At 43.6% G+C, this 13,162-nt stretch overlaps 1 long non-coding RNA gene across 1 annotated transcript; it reads right to left on the bottom strand.

Annotated features, from left to right (window-relative positions):
• Window positions 1–10,271: 10,271 nt before the first annotated feature.
• LOC141373668 (uncharacterized) lies at window positions 10,272–12,295 on the bottom strand. Its single transcript, XR_012379908.1, has 3 exons — window positions 12,088–12,295; window positions 11,732–11,800; window positions 10,272–11,369 (listed from the first exon to the last, which is right to left on the bottom strand). It is a non-coding gene; the product is annotated as an uncharacterized lncRNA (long non-coding RNA).
• Between the last annotated feature and the right edge of the window lie 867 nt (window positions 12,296–13,162).

Here is a 13,162-nt window from a genome sequence, read left to right as displayed (position 1 = left end):
ACAATGGAATATTATGCAGCCATCAAAAATGAAATCTTGCCATTTGCAATGACATGGATGGAACTGCAGGGTATTATGCTAAGCTAAATAAGTCAATCAGAGAAAGACAAGTATCATATGATTTCACTGATATGTGGAATTTGAGAAACAAGACAGAGATCATAGGAGAAGGGAGGAAAAAATGAAACAAGACGAAACCAGAGAGGGAGACAAACCATAAGAGACTCTTAATCTCAGGAAACAAACTGAGGGTTGCTGGAGTGGAGGGGCATGGGAAGGATGGGGTGGCTGGGTGATGGGCACTGGGGAGGGTATGTACTATAGTGAGCACTGTGAATTGTGTAAGACTGATGAATCACAGACCTGTACCCCTGAAACAAATAATAGATTATATGTTAATTTAAAAAAGAAAAAAAGAAAAAAGTTGATGGCATTTTGATAGGGATTGCATTAAATGTGTAGATTGCTCTGGGTAGCATAGATAATTTTCACAATATTTTTTCTTCCAATCCATGAGCATGGAACGTTTTTCCATTTCTTTCTATCTTCCTCAATTTCTTTCATGAGTATTCTATAGTTTTCTGAGTACAGATTCTTTGCCTCTTTGGTTAAATTTATTCCTAGGTATCTTGTGGTTTGGGGTGCAGTTTAAATGGGATCGACTCCTTAATTTCTTTCTTCTGTCTTATTGGTGTATAGAAATGCAACTGATTTCTATAAATTGATTTTATATCCTGCCACTTTACTGAATTCCTGTATGAGTTCTAGCAGTTTTGGGGTGGAGTCTTTTGGGTTTTCCACATACAGTATCATATCATCTGCAAAGAGTGAGAGTTTGACTTCTTCCTTGCCAATTCAGATGGCTTTCATTTCTTTTTGTTGTCTGATTGCTGTGGCTAGGACTTCTAGTACTATGTTGAATAGCAACGGTGATAGTGGACGTCCCTGCTGTGTTCCTGACCTTAGGGGAAAAGCTCTCAGTTTTTCTCCATTGAGAATGATATTCACTGTGGGTTTTTCATAGATGGCTTTTATGATATTGAGGTATGTACCCTCTATCCCTACACTCTGAAGGGTTTTAATCAAGAAAGGATGCTGTACTTTGTCAAATGTTTTTTCTGCATCTATTGAGAGGATCATATGGTTCTTGTTCTTTCTCTTATTAATGTATTGTATCACATTGATTGATTTGCAGATGTTGAACCAAACTTGCAGGCCAGGAATAAAGCCCACTTGGTCGTGGTGAATAATCCTTTTAATGTACTGTTGGATCCTACTGGCTAGTATTTTGGTGAGAATTTTTGCACCCATGTTCATGAGAGATATTTGTCTGTAATTCTTCTTTTTGATGGGGACTTACTTTGTCTCATTTTGGGATCAAGGTAATGCTGGCCTCATAAAATGAGTTTGGAAGTTTTCCTTCCATTTCTATTTTTTGGAACAGTTTCAGAAGAATAGGTATTAATTCTTCTTTAAATGTTTGGTAAAATAACCCTGGGAAGCTATCTGGCCCTGGGCTCTTGTTCGTTGGGATATTTTTGATTACTGCTCCAATTTCCTTACTGGTTATGGGTCTATTCAGGTTTTCTATTTCTTCCTGGTTCAGTTTTAGTAGTTCACATCTCTAGGAATGCATCCATTTCTTCCAGATTGTTTAATTTGCTGGCATATAGTTGCTCATAATATGTTCTTATAATTGTATTTCTTTGGTGTTGGTTGTGATCTCTCCTCTTTCATTCATGATTTTATTTATTTGGGTCCTTTTCTTTTTGATAAGTTTGGCCAGGGGTTTATCAATCTTACTAATTCTTTCAAAGAACCAGCTCCTAGTTTCATTGATCTGTTCACTGTTCTTTTGGTTTCTATTTCATTGATTTCTGCTCTGATCTTTATGATTTCTCTTCTCCTGCTTTGTTTAGGCTTTATTTGCTTTTCTTTCTCCAGCCCCTTTAGGTGTAGGGTTAGGTTGTGTATTTGAGACCTTTCTTGTTTCTTGAGAAAGGCTTGCGTTGCTATACTTTCCTCTTAGGACCACCTTTGCTGCATCCCAAAGATGTTGAACAGTTGTGTTTTCATTTGTTTCCACGAATTTTTTTAAATTCTCCTTTAATTTCCTGGTTGACCCATTCATTCTTTAGTAGGATGCTCTTTAGCCTCCATGTATTTGAGTCCTTTCTGACTTTCCTCTTGTGATTGAGTTCTAGTTTCAAAGCATTGTGGTCCAAAAATATGCAGGGAATGATCCCAGTCTCTTGGCACCGGTTGAGACCTGATTTGTGACCCAGGATGTGATCTATTCTGGAGAATGTTCCATGTGCACTTGAGAAGAATGTGTATTCTGTTATTTTGGGATGGAATGTTCTGAATGTATCTGTGAAGTCCATCTGGTCCAGTGTCATTTAAAGCCTTTATTTCCTTGTTGATCTTTTGCTTAGAAGATCTGTCCATTTCAGTGAGGGGGGGTATAAAGTCCCCTACTATTATTGTATTATTGTCAATGTGTTTCTTTGATTTTGTTATTAATTGGCTTATATAATTGGCTGCTCCCATGTTAGGGGCATAGATATTTAAAATTGTTAGATTTTCTTGTTGGATAGACCCTTTAAGTAGGATATAGTGTCCTTCCTCATCTCTTATTACAGTCTTTGGTTTAAAATCTAATTTGTCTGATATAAGGATTGCCACCCCAGCTTTTTTTTTGATGTCCATTAGCATGGTAAATGGTTTTCCACCTCCTCACTTTCAATCTGGAGGTGTCTTTGGGTCTAAAATGAGTCTCTTACAGACAGCATATCGATGGGTCTTGTTTTTTTTCCAATCTGATACCCTGTGTCTTCTGATTGGGGCATTTAGCCCATTTACATTCAGGGTAACTATGGAAAGATATGAATTTAGTGCCATTGTATTCCTGTAAGGTGACTCTTACTGTATATTGTCTCTGTTCCTTTCTGGTCTATGTTACTTTTAGGCTCTCTCTTTGCTTAAAGAGCAATATTTCAATATTTCTTGTAGGGCTGGTTTGGTGATCACAAATTCTTTTGGTTTTTGTTTGTCCAGGGAGCTTTTTTATCTCTCCTCTTTTCAGTGACAATCTAGCTGGATATAGTATTCTTGACTGCATATTTTTCTCATTTAGTGCCCTGAATATATCATGCCAGTCCTTTCTGGCCTGCCAGGTCTGTGGATAGGTCTGTTGCCAATCTAATTTTTCTACCATTGTAGGTTACAGACCTCCTGTCCCGAGCTGCTTTCAGGATTTTCTTTTTGTCTCTGAGACTTGTGAGTTTTACTATTAGATGTCGGGGTGTTGACCTATTTTTATTGATTTTGAGGGGGGTTCTTTGTGCCTCCTGGATTTTGATGCCCATTTCCTTCCCTGAATTAGGAAAGTTCTCTGCTATAGTTTGCTCCAATATACCTTCTGCCCCTCTCTCTCTTTCTTCTTCTTCTGGGATCCCAATTATTCTAATATTGTTTCATCTTATGGTATCATTTACCTCTCAAATTCTCCCCTTGTGATCCAGTAGTTGTTTCTCTCTCTTTTTCTCAGCCTCTTTATTCTCCATCATTTGGTCTTCTAAATCACTAATTCTCTCTTCTGCCTCATTATCCTAGCAGTTAGAGCCCCCCTTTTTTATTACCTCTCATTAATAGCCTTTTTGATTTCAACTTGGTTAGATTTTAGTTCTTTTATTTCTCCAGAAAGGGATTTTCTAGTATCTTCTGTGCTTTTTTCAAGCCCAGCTTGTCTCTTAATAATTGTCATTCTGAACTCTAGTTCTGACATCTTACTAATGTCTATATTGATTAGATCCCTGGCAGTCAGTACTGCCTCTTGTTCTTTGTTTTGAGGTTAGTTTTTCCATTTTGTCCTTTTGTCCAGAGAAGAGTAGACGAATGAGAGAGCAAAATGCTAAAAGGGTAACAATGACCCCAGAAAAATATACACTAAACAAATCAGAAGAGACCCAAAACTGGGGGGGAAATTAAAAAAAAAGAATATGATCAGGCTGGTTAATAGAACAGAGCCACACACTAGATTTTGGGTATATTTTGGTCTGTTAGATGAAACTGCCTCCCAAAAATTTTAGAGAAAGAAAAACGTATATATACACAAAAATAAGGGTAAATACAATGAAGGGATGGAATATGACTGTAAAATGAAAATTTAAAAAGATTTTTAAAAAAAGGAATTGATAAGAAGTTGGCTGAAAAAAGAAAGAAGAAAATTAAAAAAAAAAGGAGAGAATGTGATTACACTAGATTTAGGGTATATTTTGGTCTGTTAGAAGAAAATGTATCCCAAAATTTTAAAGAAAGGAAAACATATATACAAAAAATAAGGTTAAATACAATGAAGGGATAGAATATGACTGTAAAAATGAAAATTAAAAAAGATTTTAAAAAAGGAATTGGTAAGATGTCGGTTGAAAAAGGAAAGAAGAAAAATTTAAAAAAAGAAATAGAAAAAGAAAAAATAAAGAAAATTTAAAAAATTAACTTTGAAAGACTAAAGAATCATGGGAAAAAAGCCATGAATTCTATGTGCAGTATTCCCCTAGCGCTGGAGTTCTCCCGTTCTCCTTGATCAGTAAACTTGGTCTTGGCTGGCTGTTCATGCTGATCTTCTGGGGGAGGGGCCTGTTGCCGTGGTTCCCAAATGTCTTTGCTGGAGGCGGAATTGCCCCTCCCTTGTCGGTCCAGGCTAAGCAAGCTGCTAGGGTTTCCTCTCGGGAGCTTTTGTTCCCTGCAAGCTCTCGGTACAGCTTTGGAGGACCAGAGTGAAAATGGTGGCTTCCCAATCTCCGCCCCGGAGGAGCCGAGAACTCGGGGCTCCGCTCCTCAGTGCGCCCCCAGAGAAAAGCAGTCAGTCACTCCCGTCTCCCCGGTCTCTGGCCGCACTCCGTGCTCACCCAGCCTGTGATGGAGCATTTCTCTCTCTGGCACCCGACCCCGTGTGGAGTCTCCAAACCCAGCAGATCCCTGCGGTGCGCTCCTGCGCCGCTCCCCCCGGGGGAGGAAGGGGAGTCTCCCCGGATCTGCCGCTTGTTGGGTCCCTGCTGGAGGAGCAGTGGCTCCACTAGGCCGCGGATCACAGTTTATGGCCACCCCGAGCTGAGAGCCCGTGCCTCGGCTCCGTCTCTGCAGCCGGCTTCCCCGCTCCGATACCTGGGAGCTCTGCCGCACTCAGGCACCCCCGGTCTTTCTGTGACCCCAAGGGTCCTGAGACCACACTGTCCCGCGAGGATTCCACCCCCCGCTTAGCCACTGGAGCGACGTCCCTCAGCGGAGCCGACTTCTAAAAGTTCTGATTTTGTGCTCCGCGGTTCTAGCACTTGCCAGAAGCGGCCGACGGAGGCCCCCTCCCCCGCCGTCTAACCTCCCGAATAGCACCTCAGATTCACTTCTCCGCACGTCCTACCTTCCAGTAAGTGGTCGCTTCTCTGTTCATAGAGTTGCTGCTATTCTTTTCTTCAATTTCCTGTTGAGTTTGTAGGTGTTCAGAAAGGTTTGATCCCTAACTAGCTGAATTCCTGGGACCAGACGAAATTTAGGTCTCCTACTCCTCCGCCATCTTGCTCCTCTCCCTCCCCACTATAGTCTTAAGAAGACCCATCAGGCCAGGAGCAGATCTGAGGCAAGCCCCCCCAATGATGAAATGCAGCTCCTCCTGAATGAGCTCAGCTGGCCCTGGGAGTGAAGGTAGGGGATGGCAGGTAGTCAGCCTGGCTCCACAGCTGGGATCTACCTGGGCTGAGGGGGAAGCTGTGGAGATGGGGAGCAGGCACATCCTGAAAAGCTGTGTGCTCTGGGGGCGGATACATTTTCTCGCTCAGAGTTAGTACTGCGATTCTCATGACAAATGTGTGGCAGTTTCCCTTCAGTCTTAACTGAAATTCATTTATGTTCATGTAAAACCTTTTTACCAGGCAAACAACCAAAGTAGTTAATCCCACCCATGAATAAGCAAGTTATCACGCCTGCACAGATAAAATAGATGCCCCCTACACACACCCAAACCGAGAGTTGATGTGACATTGACAAACATTGAATCTTCCAAAGGGAGCCTGGATTCAAATGTGACAGTGCTTTCTGACTCTCTACTTTTTTCCCATACGTCTGCCTCTTTCTCTGTATTTCAAGGCTGCAGGAGATGGCATGGCAATAAGCCTTTCTTCTTGGGTCAACTCTCTTTCCTACAGATAGATCCCCTTTCCCACCCCGTGGCTGTTCTTGACTCCCATGTCCCTTCAGGTACCATGAGTCCCAGAATAAACCCCACCACCACAATACAAGTCAGTTACACATATAACATGGGAAGGTTTTCAATGTAATTTGATGGAATCCTATGATGTCCCTTTAGGACTATGCAGTAATAGTAATGTAACCATAGCTTCTGTATTGTATACCACACACACACACACACACACACACACACACACACACACACCAGACTCCCACCTGAGCCTCATTTTAAAGGAGGGGACTCCCGAATTTCTGATGTCTTAACCCAAAGAGTCAGAGCTCCAATGGGAGGAACATGAAACACTTTGTCAGCCTAGATGGGTAAAGACTGTGGACACTGAGAGACTTCCGCACCCTTTAAATTATATAAAAAAGGAAGCCCACTTCTCTTCCAGTGAATATACCAACCTTAAACTCCTGTCTTTCGGAGAAGCTCCATGAAGGACTCTAGGCTCTCTGCCCTATCAGGAAGACTATTTTAGGTATTTACCATTTGCCACACAAAATCGCTCTCTCTTGAACTGCCTTAGAGGGAACAGAGGAGTTGCAAAATGTCTTCATCAAAGGAACAGCTCTTCATCTCCAAGAAAAACAGAAAATGCTAGCCTGCAAAGAGTCTCATCACAATAATAGATAGATAATGTCACTGTGTTTCCACAACTGTGGCATTAATTTTGACCAAAAATCTCCAAAAAGCATCTCAAACACAGCACCACTCCTGAAAGTCTTCCCTCACAGGCGGCTCAACTCCTGGAAAGCGCAAGTCATCTAGATTGAAGAGGCAACCGGTAAGAGACCTCCCGTGGCTGCCTCATCCCTGGTTGTCTGCCTGGAGCAGCCGTGAGGGAGTGACATCCATCAAGCCCAAATCGTCCCACAACCTCCATGACAGCGTGATCTTCACGCAGCATCTGTTCCTTCCTGTCAGCAAACAGGGATGATGAACTACCAAGGACAATAATGTCTAATTGCTGCTTTTTAATATCTGGGGTTGGCTTTGAGGATTCCCCAGTGAAAAGTGGGGAAGGACGATTCTACCACCCAGCCAGACCATAGGTTAATTATAAAATAAGGGCAGATGTCTTGGCCTTTGACTCTTCTCTTGCTGCCATCATTCCCCACCTTCTTCCTTGACTGCTCCCCTCCCCCAGGGACCTAGTGACCTCAACATCACTCTGTCTCCAAACAGCTAAAACATACTCAGCAAAAGTAATGGTAAAAACAGCAGAGCGGTGGTTAAGGGCAGAGACCATGGAGCTAGAATGCATGTCTACTGCCTGGCCATGTGAACTTAGGCAATCTACTAAAATCTCCTGTGCTTCAGTTGTCCCATATTAGAATAGGAACAATGATAGTAATATTATCCACCTCACTTGTTGTGAGGATGAAAGGAGCTGACATTTTTAAACAGGAATAGTGAGCACTAGGTAAGTGCTTGCTAACCAAATAGCAACACATGTTACCAATTAAGAAGCACTAAGCCAGCCCCTCTCATGAACCTCATGGGGAACAGGTGCCATGCAAGACACACCGGACTAGAGGTGTTCATGCAGCATGGGCTCATGCCCATCATGAAGCTCTAAAATGAGCATTTCTAAAGATGGCAACTTTCCTAATTGCTATCAGTGTCTTGGTCATGGGTATTCATGCAAATTGTTCCTCTGCTTCAGTCCTAGGCATTCACTGCTATTTGCTCTCCGTGGGATGACCTTGGGCCCACTCTTTTCCAAAATCCAATGAAGAAGCCAGTTAGTCATCTAGAACAGGTGTGGTCCCCAGTTTGCAGGAACAAGGAAGAGCAGGGTGCAGCAAAGTGCATGCGTGCACTCATCGCCAAAGTCCTCTCCAATCTGCCCCGATCCGGACCACCTCATCGCTAATCACCACCTCTCCTTGCCTTTTACACAAGGTCTTTGGTTGGAAACTGGGCTGTTAGAACTAACTGCGGCATCAAAACTCCACATGGAATCTGGTTTCTCTACGTGTGCACCTCAACCAATGAGTCTGAAGTTATGTCATACGCTCCAGGCCGGGCCGGGCCTTGTGCAGATCATGAGGGAGCACAAAACATGGCGGCCGCCAACCATTCTCAAAGCAGTGCCGAAAAACACGAGACCAGAGAGACTGTGTTGAATAGCCTTGAGGGTCTTGCGGAATTCACAAGAGAGGGAAATAAATAAGTGCAGGTATAATCAGTGCAACATTTGGTGGGTGTGTGGGGGGGGTTGAATGGAGTTTAAAATTTATTTGGAATAGCTGGAGCAAAGAGAGGGCATGAGGAGCTAGGAACTGAATCTAAAATCCAGCCCCCATCACAGCATCACCGCATGTCTGTGGAACGGCAAGACCAGCGCCCACCCCCCACCGTGGAGAGCAAAGTAGGGGGGTGAAAAGACGGAGCGGGCTGCCATCATTCACAAAGGGCCTCTGAAAGCTTAGCTCGGGAAGCCAGATTTGATTAAGCGCTAAATGAATGAGCTATTCTTTTCTACAAGCTCTCTTGGTCCCCACCAGGACCTCTGGGCCAAGCTGTTTCTCTGGAAGCCTCCCCCCCGCTTTTCTGCTCTCCCTGTGCTCCTCCCACCAGGCCGGTGCCTCGCCTGGACCATCACAAAAGGCTCTCGACTGGTCTCTATCGTGCATCCTCCGTCCACTCGGACCCATCCCATGCCAGCCGTGAGGCTTGTCTCCCTGCAGCTCACCTCTCAGCAGAAGCCCATCCAATGTCTCCTCACAGCCAATTAAATTATATCTCAACTCCTCGCTCTTGAATTCAAGGCCATCTGAGCTCCAGCCTCAACTTACTTTTCCCACCTTTGATCCTATTTCTCCACACAGCAATCAGGACTTAGTAGACAGGGGTGCTTCCCAACTCCACCTGCTTGACCATCTGCAAAACAGTCCCCCTGGAATGGTCTTCCTGGCTGCAAAACCAAGTAGGAAACGGCATCCTGAGACCATGGCGATAAATACAGTTTGTGCAAGCAGAGGGGCGAGGAAAGGCCCCAGGAATTACCGAGAGAGCGTGCAAACAGGTATGTGTGGGTGTGTGTGTGTTACTTAACCATTTATGCTTCAGTTTCCCATCTAGAAAGTTAGGCTACTGACAGCACCCTACTCTTAGGGTTGTTAATGAGAATTAAATGAGATACATAAGTATATAGCACAGTGCAAGGTAAACAGTGAAGGCTACATAAGTGCTTAGCATTGTGTTGTAGGCAGAACTCAGCAAATGAGAGGGAAAAGAGGCAGGCACATTTCTATTTCCACATGTCTCCATGTTGATCATTTCTCTTCTCCTTCACTTTTCCAAAACTAAGCCCCTCCAAGTTCTTTAGGATCTTCTTTCATTGCATTTTCAATCCTTAGCTTTCCATAAGATGTTCCTTTTCACCTGACCCTATGTAGCCCAACACCTTCCACACATGCTTTGTGGTGAACCGCCAACGTGTAGACTGAGTGAGAGAAGGTTTAGGGCTGGAGTCTGGGGGTGAAGGCAGGGTGGGAAGTGTGAATGTGGAAGATGTTAGCAGAAAATTGGCATCATTCAAACAAATGAGCTCTCTGAAGAGAGAAAATACAGAGAGGAGAAAAACTGGGAATGGAAGCTTTAGAAATGTGCACCAGGAATCAAGGGACCTGCACATGAAGACAGGTTTCTCCCTGAGATCCTGGCTCCTTCACTCCCTTACGTGTAGCCTCATTGCCAAGGGTCTGTCCTTGGCCCTCCCCTCCTCACTCCTCCACTTTTCTGGCTTCTTCTGTTACATCATCACAGAAGATACCTGCATCTCTGTCTGATATCTCCCCCCAGTGTCCAAGTTCACCCTCAGGTCCCTGGCCTAGAAGTCCAACAGATACATGGAACTCATCCTCCAAATATGTTGAAGTGAAAGTAGAGGGAGGTGGTCAGTAGTGTCAAATTCAAAATTGTCTTTCAAGGCAACCTAGAGAGTGAAGTAACAGCAAACGTGCTTTTCCGTATGGTTGCTCTATTTTCAAATGTAGTGAACATCCAGCGTAACTTCAAATAGAGACTTCAGACGATGTATCGGATTAGGCATTGCATGTTTTCTTTCTTTCCATGTGAGGTGAGCTTCATGCAACACAAGAAGAAGAGGAGAGTCAGCAGTGATCCATGATGGCTGCATTGCATGGGCAAAAGGACCAAACCAAATAAGCCAGTCTCACCTGGGAACGAGCTCTCAGATCTCTACTAGCCCCATCTTTGTAATATATCCTTTTATAGCTAGGCTCTGCATGTATATTTATAGTAGAGAACACGAATCGTACAGATAAAAACTGGTAAATTTTTACACGTGAATACACCACGTGACCACCACACAAATCAAGACTGTAGAATAATTCCAGCCCCCAACCAGAAGGTTCCCATATGGCCTTCCCCCAGTCAATACTACCCTCCCCTCGAGGTAAACACATCTGACTTGTACCATCAGTGGTTACTAGTGCTCACTCACAATTGCCTAAATTGAACCATCTAGTATGGGCTTGGTTGTTTCAAGCTTTTTTGACTCAAAATCATGCCAGATTCATTTTTCATTTATATTGTTGTGTGTCTCCGTGGTTTGTTCTTATTGCTGTGTTGTATTCCATTGTATGAATGCCACAATTTATTCATCCTTTCTCCTGTTGATGGACATTTGGTTTGCTTCCAGTTTCTTGCCATTGTGAGAAAGCTAGTAAGAACCTTCTTACATATGTCTTTAGTTGGTATACAATTGTTTCTCGTGTGTGTGTGTGTGTGTGTGTGTGTGTGTGTATCTGAAAGTGGAATTCTGTGTCATAGGGTTTGAGATACTGCCAAAGAGCAGTCCAAAGCAGCCCAACCTTTCTATTCTCCCACCCGCAGTGTTGTAGAATTCTAGCCATTCACAGCCCCATCATGATTCAATCTTAATCCCTCTATAACTTCATTTACAGCAAAAGAGTTTATGGCTTTCTCGCTCAGATTTTCAGAATCAGGTTTTCTTTCAAGCATCATCTGTCTTCCAGAAGGAGAGTATCAAGATTTTTATCTCATTCACCAAAGAGAAGGAGGTGATCATTTTTTTTCACTGCTTCATTCTGTAAAGATCTTGAGATGCTTCTAAAGAGGTGTGGACCTACATAGGAAAAGACAGAAGGGAAATAAGGATTTGTAGAGCATAAACCTGATTCATCAAACTCTTGGCTTAGGAAAGTGTTCTAATTTGCTACATACCACTGGTGAAGTAGCACCATTTGGTGACTAGGAAGCGATTGTCTCAGAAGGCGTCACGGCTCACAGAAGAGCAGACCCCGAGCCCACAGGCTGATGAATGATCGGCAAGGCTATGTCCCCCAGCCTGCTCGGTAAGCCACTCTCATGTGGATTTTGGCATAAGCGGGCTTTTTGTTGTCATTAGGAGTTTTCCTCCCCCTGGCTGTTCAGAAGTTTCAGATGAAATTTTTCTGATGTTTTTAATGAAAGATGATATTTGCTTACCCATCATAGAAGATATTTCCTCGGCAGGAATGCTGTCGAACATGTTGCATTCACCACATGACACAAAGTCTAAAAATCACAGAGAGACTAATTACTGGAGGAAAATTACACCAAAAGACCTATTTTCTCATGATGAAAATGACAGCCTGGTGCCCCGTTACCTGGCCTGATCAGGCAAATAGCCTGCGCAACATTGTTTCAGCGCTTGGCGTTACAAGCCACCGAAGAGGAAAGAGGCACTTCGGAACTGTAAGCAGCTCAGCGAGAAATCAAGGTGAGCTGTCAGTTAAGTGAGGTCTAATTATAAGTCTCATTTCCAGTATTTATGAATGCGACAGACAGTAACCGGGACTTACCCGCATCCATATGTGGGGCCACTTCAGCAAGTCCTTCTCGCTTTATGCCAGCAACTGAATGATCATCTGGAAGCTTTGACATTCCATGCTGACAGCCAGGGTCTGTCCTGGCCAACAGTGTGAAGTGAGAACCACCCCTCTCCACTCACTCTGCTTTGCCTCTTCTCGCCAAGTCCTACTACCAAAAGGGTCCATGCCTCCCCTGATCAAAAGCCTATTTAAAGAGATAGAAAGGACTCTTTCCCTCCTTAATATGAATTTAAATCACTTCCATTCACTTCCCTTTCTGGTCACAAAAGATCACGTGTTGCATGATTACGTTTATATGAAATGTCAAGAGTTGGCAAATCTATACAGACAGAAAGTAGATTGGTGGTTGCCTTGGGCAGGGAGGGTTGGAGGGACTTCTGTAAAGAAGTCCCATTGCATGCTTGAGAGGAAACTACCCAAGGCCAGTGAAGAAAACACTGGAAAACAGTAGGTTGAGGAGGGAAATAGGGGGGAAGCTGCTGATGGGTTCAGGTTTTTTTTTTTTTAAGATTTTATTTATTTATTTGACAGAGAGAGACACAGTGAGAGAGGGAACACAAGCAGGGAGAGTGGGAGAGGGAGAAACAGGCTTCCCGCGGAGCAGGGAGCCCGACGTGGGGCTCGATCCCAGGACCCTGGGACCAGGACCTGAGCCGAAGGCAGACACTTAACGACTGAGCCACCCAGGTGCCCCTCAGGTTTCTTTTTGGATCATGAGAATGTTCTAAAACCAACTGAGGCGATGGTTGTAGTATATCTGCAAATATACTAAAAACCACTGAGTTGTACACTTTCAATGGGTGAGTTATACGGAACGTGAATTGTACATCAGTAACACTGTTTTCAAAAGTCACTTCTTTTTATCTGTGGTCTTTTTCCCAAACGCAGAAGATTTCAAGTGTCCAAGAACAGGTGAGGACGTTTGGGAGTGGAGAGTGGACGGGGAAGAGGTGAAACCATTTTTGTTCCCCTGAAATCACACTTAAGAAGGCCAGTCTTGGTTTATATTAGAAAGGGGGTGGGTGATTTTGCTTGATATGAATTG

This window comes from Callorhinus ursinus, unplaced genomic scaffold (assembly GCF_003265705.2).
Source record: "Callorhinus ursinus isolate GAN/ISIS: 27379988/994484 unplaced genomic scaffold, GSC_fseal_2.0 scaffold11, whole genome shotgun sequence".
NCBI classification, from domain to species: domain Eukaryota; kingdom Metazoa; phylum Chordata; class Mammalia; order Carnivora; family Otariidae; genus Callorhinus; species Callorhinus ursinus.
This window is presented reverse-complemented; position numbering and strand designations above follow the sequence as displayed.